The following is a 16,484-nucleotide window of genomic DNA, read 5'->3' as shown; positions in this document are numbered from 1 at the left end:
AGTTCTGTAATTGTGGTATCAACAACAAGCCCAACATTTGCACTTGTACTGTGCTTGGAAAGGTCCACATATTATTATTATTATTTATTTATATAGCACCATTGATTCCATGGTGCTGTGCATGAGAAGTGGTTACATACAAAAGATTTCCATTACATATGGAAAGAAATGTTGCTATTATTGGTGATTAAGCATCACCTTTTGTACTTATTTTTTAAGTGCTGCTTTCCTTTTTGAGTTTATCTATCTATGATTCACAAATATGATTTGAACAGGACCGATCTCATATTTCTCTTTAGCTTTAATAATAATAATAATTTTATTTATATAGCGCCAACATATTCCGCAGCGCTTTACAAATTATAGAGGGGACTTGTCCAGACAATATACATTACAGTATAACAGAAATCACAGTTCAAAATAGATACCAAGAGGAATGAGGGCCCTGCTCGCAAGCTTACAAACTATGAGGAAAAGGGGAGACACGAGAGGTGGAATTACATGCAGTTGCCCTAAATAAGCCATTATTCTCAGGAAAGATGAAAAGGCATCCTAGTAGCTGGAATATATATCCATGTCCTATCAATGGTAGATAGATACTGTACAGCGCCTTGAAAAAGTATTCATATCGTGTGAACTTTTCCACATTTTCTTATATTACACCCACAAACTTAAATGTATTTTATTGGAATTTTATGTGATATACCAACACAAAGTAGCAAGTATTTGTAAAGTGTAAAGGAAATGATACATGGTTTTCTAAAATTTTTTAAATTTAAATCTGAAAATTGTGACATGCATTTGTATTCAGCCCCCTATAGTCTGATACACCTAAATAAATAAACTCCTTAGACTGGTTTCACACTTGCGGTTGTGTACGCAGCATTTCTTCCATAATTATCAGCATGCGTCGTGTATTCCTATATTTAACATTAGGGACGCATGTGTCTGCGATCGGTTGCATTTTGCCGCGTTTGACGATGCATGCGTCGTTTCATCGTCTGCGTAGTAATTTTGTAGGCGTCAATTTGCCGCCTAGAAACATATGCGGTTGTTAGCGGAAGGAATTCGGCAAAAAAACCACATTGCTGTCTATGTGAAGGCATGCGTTTGCAAGCACATGTGTTTGCTTGCGTTTGTGAACGCATGCGTTGCACCACAGGAAAACATGTCTAGACACTGATTAGCCACCCCCCACATACAAGGTGATAAAGGGAGGGAGTGGACATTTGCAGATCACTATTCAGCAAACTGGGAACAAGAGCAGACTCAGCAGACCAGACACAGGAAGGAATCTACAGTCTGAACAATGTGAGTATATCCTAGCCAATGTCTTTATTTTCTATTTTCTGTCTCTACATGTCCTAATTTCTGCCATTTCTTTCTTTCTGCGTGCATCAGAATGTCTTCTTCTGAGGAGGAGCAACGACCTGGGCCTGCACAAGCCAAACATGTCAGTGAAGTGAGTACTCACCTCTTCAGATTGGTAAGTATTCACTGTCACATCTACACATATGACAATTTTTTTTTTCCTTTTTTTAGAGCACTTCTTCCACTGCGGCAGAGGCTGGGCAGGAGCAGCGGGGTCACGGTCGGGTGGCAAGGCGGCAGCGTGTATGTATACCTGGCTGACTGTTTATTGTATCCTCACTTTACTATTGGATGTTCATTTCTTTACTTTCCTCTTTCTTTCCCCTTTTCTTCTTGACTCCTTTTGTTTCTTGACTTTCAATATTCATGCCAGTTTTCTGTCTCTGTTTTCTTTCTTTTCCTTATGTTAATGTCTCCTACGTTAATGTCTTTATTTTTAGGTTCCAGAACGGGATGAGGACCTTATTGAAAATGACCTCCTTATCTCTCTGGTCCATGAGCGAGTCCCGTTTGGGCTAAATACTTACTGCCAGAGATTACAATGGAATGGTTTAAATCAAAGCATATTTGTGTGTTTGAATGGCCCAGTCACAGTCCAGACCTAAATCCCATTGAGAATCTGTGGCTAAAAAGGACTGAAAAATTATCAAATAGAGCACCAGAATCCACAAATTAAATTAGACAACTGAGGAACAATACATTAAATCTGCTTGTCACAATACAGAAAAATCAAACTTCTCAGGTACGGATCGCTGTCTACGTTGAAACTGTCACAGGTAAAAGGTGCTATTCTTAGCTAATTCACGAAAGGGAATAGATGGAAGGCAATTGCATAGAATTATAGGAAAGGAGGTGACTCATAAAATTATAAAACGTGGTAAGCCCACACAGGAGGAGATCTGGAAAAAGCTGAATTATTATTATTATTTATTATTATAGTGCCATTCATTCCATGGAGCTTTACATGTGCAAAAATGATATACGTAATAAAAACGAATACAGTAATTGTAAACAATAAAAGTCATGACTGGTACAGGAGGAGAGAGGACCCGGCCCGCAAAGGCTCACAATCTACAATCAAAGCTTATGAAACTTATCAGGGTGACTTCTGGGTTTGTAAATCATTCACTTGAAAAATTCTGTTCACAGACGCTCTAGAGCTAGTATGCAAAGAAGAATGGGCAAAAATGTCAGCCTCTAGATGTGCAAACCTGGCAGATACACCCCCCAAAAGACTTGCGGCATTATTTGAAGCGGAAGGTGGTCTTACAAGGTGTTGACTCAGTGGGGCTCACTACAAATGCACATCACAATTTTCATAATTACAATTTTTTTATATTTAAAAAACCATGTATCATTTCCTTTTCCTGCACTGTAGATAGAAATAGATAATTATAGACTAATTTTAGCCTTAATAATTTTTGTTATTACATTACTGGTCAGAGGTTTGGATATAACCGTTCATGCTGTCATTTTCCTTTTTATTATTGGAATTGTAGATTCAGACTGAAGGCAGAAAACCCACCAGGGAACTCATGGACACAAGGAGTAAAGAAACACTTGTTGTGGCTAAGCTTCCTCAAAGTAGATATTTTTAGGATTCACTCACACTGGTGTATAATACGGAGGAGTTCAATGCGTGACATCATCACATTGAACTCTGACCAATGTTATTAAATGAGTTAAAGCTCATCTGCAAGTCAATGGGGGGGAATCAGATGGCAAATGGACCATGCATGTGTTGCCAAATTTGCAAGCACACATCTCCATCTCATAGGAAAGCCTACATTTCATCAGCCTAGTACAGTAAATTCACAGCCCGGACCATCAGACAATGGGGACAATAAGTATTTGATACACTACTGATTTTGCAAGTCTTCCCACCTACAAAGAATGGAGTGCTGTAATTGTTTATCATAGGTACACTGCAACTGTGAGACCGAATCTAAAAATAAAAAACAGAAAATCACATTGTATGATTTTTACATAATTAATTTGCATTTTATTCCATGAAATAAGTATTTGATACAATAGAAAAACAGAACTTAATATTTGGTACAGAAACCTGTCATGACACAGGACAGGATTTTTTCTCCCGTCCTGGTCAGGTAGGGGTTAACCTTGTTTGGCCTCTCTTTGGTTCAGGGAGGGCTATTTAGATCTGCTGCTGGCCTGGTTCTGTGTCAGTGATACTTTTGCTTACCCGGCTTGAGTTGTTGACCCAGGTAATCGTTCTGATATTGTTGTGCCTCTGTGTGCTTGGGTATCCAGTGTATGACCCGGCTTAGGCTCTGTCTCTATTTATGCCTCTTGATTCAGTACCGCTCTGTACTCTCTAGTTCTGACCCCTGGCTTTGTCTTTGACCAATCTCTGTCTTGTTCTTTTGTCCTGCGCTCCCGTCTGGCTACTGATCTCGGCTTGTTCACCACCATCCTTCTGTCTTATCCCTGGCTACTGCTCGTCTTCCTGGCTTCTGACCTCAGCGTGCCTGACTACATACCCAGCGTTCACCTAGCTATCGGTTCTCATCTGTTTTCAGAGCTTTCCTTCCCCCCCGACACCTTCCCGGCTGTCACTTGAGCTGCCAGGTCCTGCTCCGCTTTTCCTCAAGCACTGCAGTGTCCGTGCATTCCCTGGCTGTCCTACATTTCACGTGCGGCGATCCATTGAAAGACGCACAGTGTGCGTGTGTCTTTACTTTATCACTGACCGTTTATACATTTAACGTTTTGGGAGCACTTGTTTTTTTTTTTGTGTAATATGGATCCTCTCCGTACTCTGTCCGAGCAGGTTTCAAATCTTACTCAAATGATGCAACACCTGTCGGTAGAGCAGAGGGCACTTGCTCAATCTCATCAACAGGTAGAGAGGGAGATGGTGGAATCCGTTGGGAGTGCTTCTCTCTTTAACCATAAGGATAGGGGTGTGACTGATGTCTCCTTTCCTTCTCCCGAACCCTCCATTAAACTCCCGGATACTTTTTCTGGGGAGAAAAATAAGTTTTGGCTATTTAGGGCAGGTGCAAATTGTTGTTTTCCCTGCGACTTCGATCTTCGGGCGACGATGGTGGGGATTATCATATCTCTGTTGAGGGAGGGTCCGCTGGCATGGGCTTTTTCTCTTTCTCCTACTGCTCCTGAGAGAATTTCTGTATATCGGTTCTTCGAGGCCCTGGGGCAGTTTCAGTTAAGGAGAAGGAGAGGAGACGCCGTAAGGAGAACAAGCTCTGCTTCTACTGTGGGGACCTGGGACACTGGAGGAAGGACTGTTCATCCTGCCCCCCGTCTTCTAAGGTGTTGAGAAATGCCTAGGTATGGGTAACTGTCAAGGAGGTTACCCAGACCCCCAGGTACATTTTTCCTCAGCTTGTAAATTGTTGCTTCAGGTGGAACTAGGTGTGAATAACTGTCTATTTTCTGCTACAGCTTTTTTGGACTCCGGGTCATCTGTGAACCTTATTGACTCGAAATTGGTGAGTCATTGCAAGATCGGGACAGATAGGTTAAATGCTCCCATGAAAGTAGTAGCTATATCAACTCTACTATGCTCACCAAGGAGGGGATCACTTCTGTTTCTGAGGTATTCCTCCTCAAGGTGGGTTCTGCACACTTGGAGCACATAGCCTGTTTTGTTCTGGACAATTTACCTGCGGGGTTGGTTCTGGGGTTTCCCTGATTACAATGTCACAACCCTGTCATTAATTGGTTAGCTTGGGAGATTGTTCAATGGGGTCCGAACTCTGTTAACAAATGTCTGAAATCTATATCTGTGTCGTCTGTCGGTCTGGAGGGTATTCCGCAGTACCTGAAGAACTTCGAAGACGTGTTCTCTGAAAGCGAGGCTGAGGCTCTGTCACCCCACTGCCTCCTTGATTGCGCTATTGACCTGATTCCATAAAAGGCACATTAGTCCTTCTGTTTCTCCTGTAGCAGCCGGTTTCTTTTTTTGTAAAGAAAAAAGATGGTGGTCTTTGCCCTTGCCTCTACTTTCAGGAACTTAATAAGATCACTTTTCGAAACACATACCCGCTTCCACTGATTCCCGATTTGTGTAACCAACTGTGTGGGGCCGAATGGTTTTCTAAACTAGATTTATGGGGGGGCCTATAATTTGATTCGGGTACGAGGGGGGGACGAGTGGAAGACAGCGTTCCTCACATCTGAGGGTTTGTTCGAAAATCTTGTTATTCCATTTGGTTTTACCAATGCCCCAGCAGTCTTTCAGAATTTTATAAATTTTGTGTTCTCTGACTTTATTGGACGTTTTGTGGTAATATATCGTGATGATATCCTCATGTATCAATCTGATAAGCAAACTCATCTTGATCCTCTGCGTTTGGTTCTCCAGAGGCTCAGGGAGAATCAACTCTTCGCCAAATTGGAAAAATGCTAGTTTTAGATCAGGAACTATCATTTTTGGGGTTCATTGTTTCAGAGGAAGCGTTTCGCATGGATCCCAAGAAGGTTCAGGCCATCATTGATCGGGTTTAGCCCTGAGATTTGAAAAGTTTGCAGTGCTTCTTGGGATTCACTAATTACTATCAAAGGTTTATCAAAGGGTTTTCACAAGTGGTCAAACCCCTCACTGATCTGACACATAAAGGTGCAGATGTTAAAAATTGGTCTAATGCAGCCATAATGTCATTTATGTCATTAAAAGAGTTTCATGTCTGCTCCGGTTCTGGTCCAACCAGATGCGTCCAAACCTTTTTTTGTTGACCTGGATGCTTCTGAGGTGAGAAGCCACAAGGGCCTGCCACTTTGACCAATTTGAAATCATGTGCCTTTTTTTCCAAGAAGTTCTCTCCGGCCGAGAAAAACTATGATGTGGGCAATCGGGAGCTTCTTGCTGTTAAGTTGGCTTTTGAGGAATGGAGGCATTTTTTGGAGGGTGCTATTCATCCTATTACTGTGGTGACCGACCATAAGAACCTGGTTTACATTGAATCGGCCAAAAGGATGACTCCTAGGCAGGCCAGGTGGTCACTTTTTTTTTCTCGGATCCAGTTCTTGATTACGTTTTGTCCGGGATCTAACAATATTAAGGTTGATGCTCTGTCTCGGAGTTTGGATCTGGTGTCTCCTCCTGAGCCTCCATCCTCCATACTTCAACCAGGGGTGGTGTTGGCTCATATTTTATCTGAATTGGAACGGGAGATTCTAGAGACTCAGTCTCAAGCACCCAGCTCTAAGCCTGATGGTAAATTGTTTGTTCTTGTGCAATTGCATCTCAGGCTTCTCCTTGAGTTCCATGAGTCGGTTTTGAGTGGACACCCTGGGATCTCAGCTACCCGGGGGTTCATTTTGAGGGTTTTTTTGTGGCCCTCGCTTGCTTCTGATGTTGGAAAATGTATGTCTGTTTGTGGGGTTTGTGCATGTGCTAAGAGCTCTCATAATCAGCCGGCCAGGGAATTGGTGCCTTTGCCAATTCCTGATAGACCATGGACCCACCTGTCCATGAATTTTATCACTAATCTCCCCATCCAAGGGCAATACTGTGGTGTGGGTGGTGATGGACAGGTTTTCTAAGCAAGCTCATTTTGTACCTTTGTCTGCCTTGCCCTCTGCAGAAACTTTGTCCAGGTTGTTTGTGCAGCATGTGGTCCGTTTACATGGAGTGCTGTTGAATGTGGTGTCTGACCGTGGTGTGCAGTTTGTATCCAAGTTCTGGAGGGCGTTCTGTTAAAGGTTGGGTATTACCTTATCCTTCTCTTCCGCTTACCATCCGGAAACCAATGGTCAGACAGAGCGAACCAATCAATCCTTGGAGCAATTTTTGCATTGTTTGTCCACTTCTAGACAGGATGATTGGTTGGATGCATTACCGTTGGCTGAGTTTGCATTTAACAATTGTGTCAGTCTGTCCACTGGTATGTCCCCTTTCCTGGCAAACTATGGATTTAGTCCACATTTCGGGGAGTTCTCACTTTGGACTCCGGGTGTCCTGGGGTCGATGGGGCAGTACGGCATTTGAAAGAATTGTGGCAGGTGATCCAAAAGAATATTGAGAAAGCCCAGAGGAAGTATACGTTTTTTCCGGATAAAAGACGGGTGTCAGGACCAGTGTTCCAGGTTAGGGAGAAGGTGTGGTTGTCTACTCAGAACATTAAACTTAAGGTTCCATCAGCTAAATTGGGGCCTAAATTTATTGACCTGTATGAAATCACTGACATCATTAATCCTGTAGCTCTTAGATTGCGGCTTCCACCTTCCTTCAAGATCCCCAATGTTTTTCATAGGGCTCTTCTGAAACCGTTGGGGACAGTGGAGGAAGAGCCTTCAACTTCTGCTGAACCAGTCTTGGTGGATGGTCACATGGAGTATAAGGTGGGGTGCAATTTGGATTCCCGTTGGGTTCGCTGTACCTTGCAGTATTTGTTACATTGGAAGTGGTATGGCCCTTATGGTCGCTCATGGATCCCGGCTCATTCCGTCCATGCTGATCGTTTGGTCCAGTCGTTTTATGCCAGGTATCCTGGGAAATTTGGGGGTCCGGTAGCTGGGGGGTACTGTCATGACACAGGAAGGGTTTTTTTCTCCCGTCCTGTTCAAATAGGGGTCAACCTTGTTTAGCCTCTCTTTGGTTCAGGGAGGGCTATTTAGGACTGCTGCTGGCCTGGTTCTGTGTCAGTGATACTTTTGCTTACCCGGCTTGAGTTGTTGACCCAGGTTATCGTTCTGATATCATTGTGCCTCTGTGTGCTTGTGTATCCAGTGTAGAACCCAGCTTAGGCTCTGTTTCTGTTTCTGCCTCTTGATTCGGTACCCCTCTGTACTCTCTAGTTCTAACCCCTGGCTTTGTCTTTGACAACTCTCTGTCTTGTTCTTTTGTCCTGCGCTCCCGTCTGGCTACCAACCATGGCTTGTCCCCCACCATCCTTCTGCCTTGTCCCTGGCTACTGCTCATCTTCCCAGCTTCTGACTTCGACTTGCCTGACTACGTACCCAGCATTCACCTAGCTGTCGGTTCTCGTCCGTCGTCGGAGCTTGGCTCCACCCACCGGTGCCTTCCCGACCATCACGTGATCTGCCAGGTCCTGCTCCTCTTTTCCTCGAGCACTGCGGTGTCTGTGCATTCCCTGTTTGTCCTACGTTTCATGTGTGGCAATCTATTGAAAGACACACAGTGTGCGTGTGTGTCTTTACAAAACCTTTGTTTGCAATTACAGAGGTCAGTCATTTCCTGTAGTTCTAGACCAAGTTAGCACACAACGCAGCAGGGATTTTGGTCCACTCCCCCATATACAGGTCCTTCTCAAAAAATTAGCATATAGTGTTAAATTTCATTATTTACCATAATGTAATGATTACAATTAAACTTTCATATATTATAGATTCATTATCCACCAACTGAAATTTGTCAGGTCTTTTATTGTTTTAATACTGATGATTTTGGCATACAACTCCTGATAACCCAAAAAACCTGTCTCAATAAATTAGCATATCAAGAAAAGGTTCTCTAAACGACCTATTACCCTAATCTTCTGAATCAACTAATTAACTCTAAACACATGCAAAAGATACCTGAGGCTTTTATAAACTCCCTGCCTGGTTCATTACTCAAAACCCCCATCATGGGTAAGACTAGCGACCTGACAGATGTCAAGAAGGCCATCATTGACACCCTCAAGCAAGAGGGTAAGACCCAGAAAGAAATTTCTCAACAAATAGGCTGTTCCCAGAGTGCTGTATCAAGGCACCTCAATGGTAAGTCTGTTGGAAGGAAACAATGTGGCAGAAAACGCTGTACAACGAGAAGAGGAGACCGGACCCTGAGGAAGATTGTGGAGAAGGACCGATTCCAGACCTTGGGGAACCTGAGGAAGCAGTGGACTGAGTCTGGTGTGGAAACATCCAGAGCCACCGTGCACAGGCGTGTGCAGGAAATGGGCTACAGGTGCCGCATTCCCCAGGTAAAGCCACTTTTGAACCTTAAACAGCGGCAGAGGCGCCTGACCTGGGCTACAGAGAAGCAGCACTGGACTGTTGCTAAGTGGTCCCAAGTACTTTTTTCTGATGAAAGCAAATTTTGCATTTCATTCGGAAATCAAGGTGCCAGAGTCTGGAGGAAGACTGGGGAGAAGGAAATGCCAAAATGCCTGAAGTCCAGTGTCAAGTACCCACAGTCAGTGATGGTGTGGGGTGCCATGTCAGCTGCTGGTGTTGGTCCACTGTGTTTCATCAAGGGCAGGGTCAATGCAGCTAGCTATCAGGAGATTTTGGAGCACTTCATGCTTCCATCGGCTGAAATGCTTTATGGAGATGAAGATTTCATTTTTCAGCACGACCTGGCACCTGCTCACAGTGCCAAAACCACTGGTAAATGGTTTACTGACCATGGTATTACTGTGCTCAATTGGCCTGCCAACTCTCCTGACCTGAACCCCATAGAGAATCTGTGGGATATTGTGAAGAGAAAGTTGAGAGACGCAAGACCCAACACTCTGGATGAGCTTAAGGCCGCTATTGAAGCATCCTGGGCCTCCATAACATCTCAGCAGTGTCACAGGCTGATTGCCTCCATGCCACGCCGCATTGAAGCAGTCATTTCTGCCAAAGGATTCCCAACCAAGTATTGAGTGCATAACTGAACATTATTATTTGATGGTTTTTTTGTTTGTTATTAAAAAACACTTTTATTTGATTGGATGGGTGAAATATGCTAATTTATTGAGACAGGTTTTTTGGGTTATCAGCAGTTGTATGCCAAAATCATCAGTATTAAAACAATAAAAGACCTGACAAATTTCAGTTGGTGGATAATGAATCTATAATATATGAAAGTTTAATTGTAATCATTACATTATGGTAAATAATGAAATTTAACACTATATGCTAATTTTTTGAGAAGGACCTGTAGATCTTCTCCAGGTCTTTCAGGTTTGGGGGCTGTTGCTGGGCAACATTGAGTTTCTGCTCCCTCCAAAGATTTTCTATTGGGTTCAGGTCTGGAGAATGGCTTTGCCACTTCATGACCTTGAAATGCTTCTTACGAAGACACTCCTTAGTGCCCTGTAGTTAATTAAGGCTGGGGTTCCACTAGCGAATCACATCCGATATGAAAACATCAGATGTGATATGCTAATTACACTCAGCTCAGGCTCTGCTGCAAGCGGGAGCCGAGTACCAGTGCTTTGTGCTCCGAAACTCTCTCATTAATTTCTCCATCTCCTCTGCTGCTGGAGTCGGAGAGAATTGCACTGCACTCGGGTGATATCTGAGTGCAGTGTGATGTTTCACATGCACACTTATATGGGTGCGTGCGATCCAAATTCAGCATGCAATCACAGCATGCTGTGACTTTTTTCCTGTTCGATTACGATCCGATCGGAGCAGAAAAACCACAATTGAGTAGACAAAACCATAGGATTAAAATAGTACGAATGCAATCCAAATTTTTAATTGGATTGCATTTGTCCAATTTAATCACAAGTGTAAGCCAACCCTAACAAGCCCACTTCATATAATAAACTAGAACCCTTTAGTGCCTTACATGTGGCACTAAAGGGTGTTTTGCCTTATTAAATCTATTAAGTTAAAAAAGCAACGTGGGGTTTCCCCCAATTTTTGATAACTAGCCAAGGTAAAGCAGACAGCTATGGGCTTATGTTATTAGGCTGGGAAGGTCCCAGGTTATTCAGTCCTTCCTAAGCTAAAAATACAAGCCCCTAGCTTCCACAAAATTGGCAAATTAGTTCTTCCCGATTTCCCTGGTGCAGTAGCAATCAGGGTAGTGGTTAATGGGGTTGATGTCTGCTGTGTTATGCCAGCTTGCATCATGCTTTGGTATAATTAATTGTGAGGTGGCTATCAGACACTCCCATTACTAACCCAGTAAGTTAAAAGAAAAAAAAATATTTTATAATTTAAAAACACACACCAACTCAAGCCCAGTTTCACCAATATACTTAAAAAAAGCCATACAGTCCAGGGAATCTGAAGAAGTCCACAAATGGGAACCTGAACGACATAAAAAGAGAGAGGTAAACAAAAAAAAGCAGAACAAGAAACAGTCCCTCATTCACCAATTTATTAAAAAAACAATCTCCTTAGGGTAGAAACCTGCCTAGGACACCACATCCTGGTTTCCCTTGGGGGGAATACTTGGGAAAAAAAACTGCTGAATGTCTGCCGATGCCCCTCATCTTCCTGCAGCTGCAGACATTCAGCACAGTGATGGCACAGGTGGCGGGCACAGAGGGGAGCAGTGCCAGTCACTGACGCCAATCACCCCGCTCTCTGCCTGTGCCTCGGCTGTCGCTCTCTCTTTGCACTGAATTGTAATGACATCTGTCAGACGCGAATACAATTGCTGTGTGCACCACCCGGGACAGAAGCAGAGGAAATGTCATCTCCCATGTTCCACCAAAATCTCCAGCAAGGTGCAGGCCACTGCACCTTGTTGGAAAAGGTGGGCGCAGGTGACAAGATGTAGTGACGTCATCGAGTCATCCATTGTCCACTGCTGCACTTCACACAAGAGGAGATGTGGACAGGAGCCGGTATTATGTAAGAGCTTTGGTTTTAATTTTTTAATTCTTATATTATTGTGTGGGGGGATGTAAAATAAGGGGAGGGGCTGTGCAGAGGGAGGGGAATAAACAGAGGGGCTATGCAGGAAGGCAGGAAATGAGAGGCAGTGCAGGGAGGAGCTATGAAATGAGGGGCTGTGAAGGGGGACTGCAAAGTATATGAGGAGCTTTGTAGAGGTCATTATACTGGGGGCTGTGGTAAATATCATACTGTTTTACTGTTTGTGATGTTGTTTGTGGGCCATGATACTTTATGCGGTGGTGTGAGGTCCATTATAGTATACATGGGGGCTGTTTCGGACATAATACTATTTATTGGGGTCTGTTGTGGACATCATACTATATATGGGGGGCTGTGGTGGTGACCATACTATACTGTATATTGGTGGCTTGTTGTGGATATCATACCATATGGACGGCTGTGGTGACCATCATACTGTGTAGTGGGACAGTGCGAGGAATGGTTACAGTTTGTAGCAGGGAGTATGAAGGCATAGTGTGAAAAGGGGCACAGAATGGATATGGAGAGCGAACAGAGCGAAATGGAGGCACAATATGGAGAGGGCTTAGCATGGGGGACAGTAATGAAAAATTAGAGAAGGGACAGCCATGGCATAGGCCGTGATTCATAATGGTGGTGGTTACAGCTGATAATAGTAGACAGTTTGGAGGTCATATAGCATAGGAGGGTTATTTAAGTTATAATATGAAAATATATTTTTATGCAAAGGGAATTTAAAGAGACATGGTTATTTTTAAGGGTACTGTGTCGTAATGTGCTGCAAAAGACCGGAAAAGAGGGAGGTCTGCAGAAAACAGTTGTGAATGTAAAAAGTCACCATGGCATCTAGACAAAATGGAGATGAAAAGAAAGGTGACTCCAGAGAAGATATAATCTATAAAAGGTACCTGGATGTAAATGTTTGTGATACTGAGAAATTATCATCAATACTGTGGTTCCTGTATGGTCAGCAGTCTGATGATGGCTGTTAATAACTCCCAGTATCTTCTTGCCATTACCATTGTTAAGGATGTTCTGGGAGTTGTAGGTTCAAGCGATACAATTGTTTATGGGGCTGACTTGATATTACAAAACATTGTACTAAGCTTGTTTCTTGTATTCAAGTACTCTTGGTTCTGGTGACGTATTAATTTACTGATGGTGGGTCTGTTGATGTATTTATGAACTGATGTAGGTTCTGGTGATGTATTTATTTACTGATAATGTTTCTAGTACCATATTCATGTACTATTCATGGCTCTGGTGCGCTAACTACATACTGATGGTGGTTCTGAGGATGAATATATCACCAGAATCATGATCAATACATGAATACAGCAGCAAAACAACTATCACCACATGACTATAGCACCAGAACCACCATCAGTTTTGTGCAAGCTGTATTTGCCACATGACAGACGTAAAAACCATCAGATGTACCCCTTTATTTATAACAGGAGTCTGTTTATTTTCCATTAGGGTATTTGCCAAATGGTGGACACATTAATTGAAATCAAATGGCCTTGATTATAGTTACGCCTTATTAGTTTCCATTACTATCCTTGGGTTCTACATTTAAAATTTAGGATGTCAGGGATGAATATAACTATGTTTTCCACTCTATTGTGTAAATGGTCAGCCAAAAATGATTGATTCTGTATTCAACTTTGAGACTGCACTACCTGTTAAGTGACATCCCTAAAATACACCCCGCACTCGCGCTGATGTCAGAAAGGTGAAGTGAGTTCCCTGGCTATGAACTCGCAGGACCTGTCTGACGGCATCGCGAGCAGGAGAATTTTCAGTGCACTCAGATAGGTAATAGAAGTTCACAGGGAGACGCTGAGCACACGGTGCTTAATGTGTCTACTGGATGGCAAGCTGCATGTTCGCATCATGCAACCATGCAGCCTGCCATCTAGAGGCAGCAGAGCTAGACCCGTTGTAGGACAAATGGATTAGCAGCATCTCCGCGGAAAGGTTAGGAATATTGTTGTTTTTAATTTTTATCCCTTTTGCAGATGACAAAGGCGTTGGTGGAATGGGCGAGGTCGTAAGTATGGTTTAGTTAAGATTTATTATCCCCTTAACGACCAGAGGTATTTTTGGTTTTGCATTTTCATTTTTTGCTCCCCTTCTTCACAGAGCCATAACTTTTTTATTTTTTTGGTCAAAATGGCCATGTGAGGGCTTGTTTTTTGTGGGACAAGTTGTACTTTTGAAAGACACCATTGTAGTGTACTCGAAAACCGGAAAAAAATTACAAGTGCGGTGAAATTGCAAATAAAGTGCAATCCCACAGTTGTTTTTTGTTTTGCTTTTTTTTACTATGTTCACTAAATGCTAAAACTGGCCTGCCATTATGATTCTCCAGGTCATTACAAGTTCATAGACACCAAACATGTTGAACTTTTATATATTTTTTTATATTTTTAAAAACTTTTTTTTTCCACTTTCGGCATGCTTCAATAGTCTTCTTGGGAGACTAGAAGCTGCCATAACCCGATCGGCTCTGCTACATACAGGCGATGATCAGATCGCCTGCATGTAGCAGAATTACTCACTTGCTATGAGCGCCAACTACCAGGCGGCGCTCATTGCAATCCGGCAGTGACAACCATAAAGGTCTGCAGGAGACCTCTGGTTGTCATGCCAACCCATTGGTGACCCGCGATCACGTGACGAGGGTCAATGATGGGCGGATTTCTGGAATGCGATTCCACCCGCAGCTGCTCCAGGCACATGTCAGCTGTTCAAAACAGCTGACATGTGACGGGAAAGATGTGGGCTCACCGCAGGAGCCCACATCAAAGGGAGGGAAAGGGGTTAAAGGAGTCTGTGTCATTCTTTCAATTAAAGGACTTTATTCTGGGTGTCTGTCTTTTCATACAATGTGACTATGGGGTTAGTAATGGGGATGTCTTATTGACGCCTCTCCATTACTAACCTCGGAGCTTGATGTCACCTGACAATGCAAAGTTGAGATCAACCCCCCCCAACTATCTCCCCACTTTCCACCTCTATAGGGCAAGTGGAAAGAGTGAGGCTAAGTGCCAGAATTGGCACATCTTAGAGATGCGCCTTTTCTGGGGTGGCTGAGAGCTGATGCTTTTTAGCCTGTGGGGGCCAGTATCCATGGCCCCTTCCTAGGCTATTAAAATCAGCCTGTAGCTGTCTGCATAGCCTTTTCTGGTTAATAATTATAGGGGGACCCTATGTCATTTTTTTTAAGGTCCCCCATTGTAATAGCCAGTAAAGGCTAAATACACAGTTGTGAGTTGACATTAATAGCCTGGGAAGCTCCATGGGTATTATCCCCTTCCCAGGGTATAAACATAGGCCTCCAGCCGTTGGCTTTCCCTCTGCTGATTTCAAAAATTACATGGGATCCCACGCCATTTTTTTTAGAAAAATCTTTTATTAAATATATGTACAGTAAGCTGCACACGCATTGTACTAGTTGTATTTGACATCTGTATATTTATCTACCTATTCTATTTACTGTATGTAATCCATCTATTCTGTCCTGTCGGCTCCTGTTGTGATATTACTCTATTGGCTGCTGAATTGCCGGCTTTTCTTCTATCTATGTAATATATATACAGTGGGTACGGAAAGTATTCAGACCACTTTAAATATTTCACTCTTTGTTTCATTGCAGCCATTTGGCAAATTCAAAGAAGTTCTTTTTTTTCTCATTAAAGGGAACCTGTCACCCCCAAAATCGAAGATGAGCTAAGCCCACGAGCATCAGGGTCATATCTACATCATTCTGGAATACTGTAGATAAGCCCCGATGTATCTGCAGCGCCCCAGAGATCTGGTCGTTGCAGTATGACACTCTGCCACTAAGGGGAGTGATGGTACGTCTGATGGCACTGAAGGAATTCTTCTGACCAGGTATCAACAGCACACATTACACTTCACACTCCGGCCACTAGGGGGAGAAAAAGGCTTTATTTATTGGGCCACTCCTCACACTGGTAAAACTAGGGGTTGGATAGGAAGTTAGTCAGAAGCTGACTGGGTTGGATTCAGGCAACATCCCGTGGCAGGCGGTGTTGCAGGGAGAAGACACAGGGGGGTCCCTGTCAGGCGTGGGAACCTGGCAGGTGCCTAGCGAACAGAGCAGAACGTAACGGAACCGCGCCTGCACACCCCGCGGTGTGAGAGAGACATGAATGGAAGGATATTGTGGAACAGTGAGAAACGAGATCAAGCACAAAGGAGAACCAGTAGGAGTCGTGCCGTGAGATCGAGGCAACATCCTACTGAGGCGCGTAGCCGGTGGCCGGAACACCGCGGGAGTAACTGACTCTAGGCCTTACTTCGAACTCCGCAGGACAGTTAATTATAGGTTGGCTGTGTACCTTAAATTTCCTACGAAGACATAGCGGGCAACGCATGGAGAGGGGCGTCTCTAGGGTCCCGGAAGAGCTCCGAGCCTTCCCGTCATACGGGTGCGTCCTAGCCATAACATACTGGGGGACGAGAAACTAGTAACATCTGGAACAAGCGAGAGAGAATTAGAAAGAACGAACGAACGAGAACAGTTGTGAGGACTATTCCGAATGCTCAGC

Source organism: Ranitomeya imitator, chromosome 3 (genome assembly GCF_032444005.1).
Source record: "Ranitomeya imitator isolate aRanImi1 chromosome 3, aRanImi1.pri, whole genome shotgun sequence".
NCBI lineage: Eukaryota > Metazoa > Chordata > Amphibia > Anura > Dendrobatidae > Ranitomeya > Ranitomeya imitator.
This window is presented reverse-complemented; position numbering follows the sequence as displayed.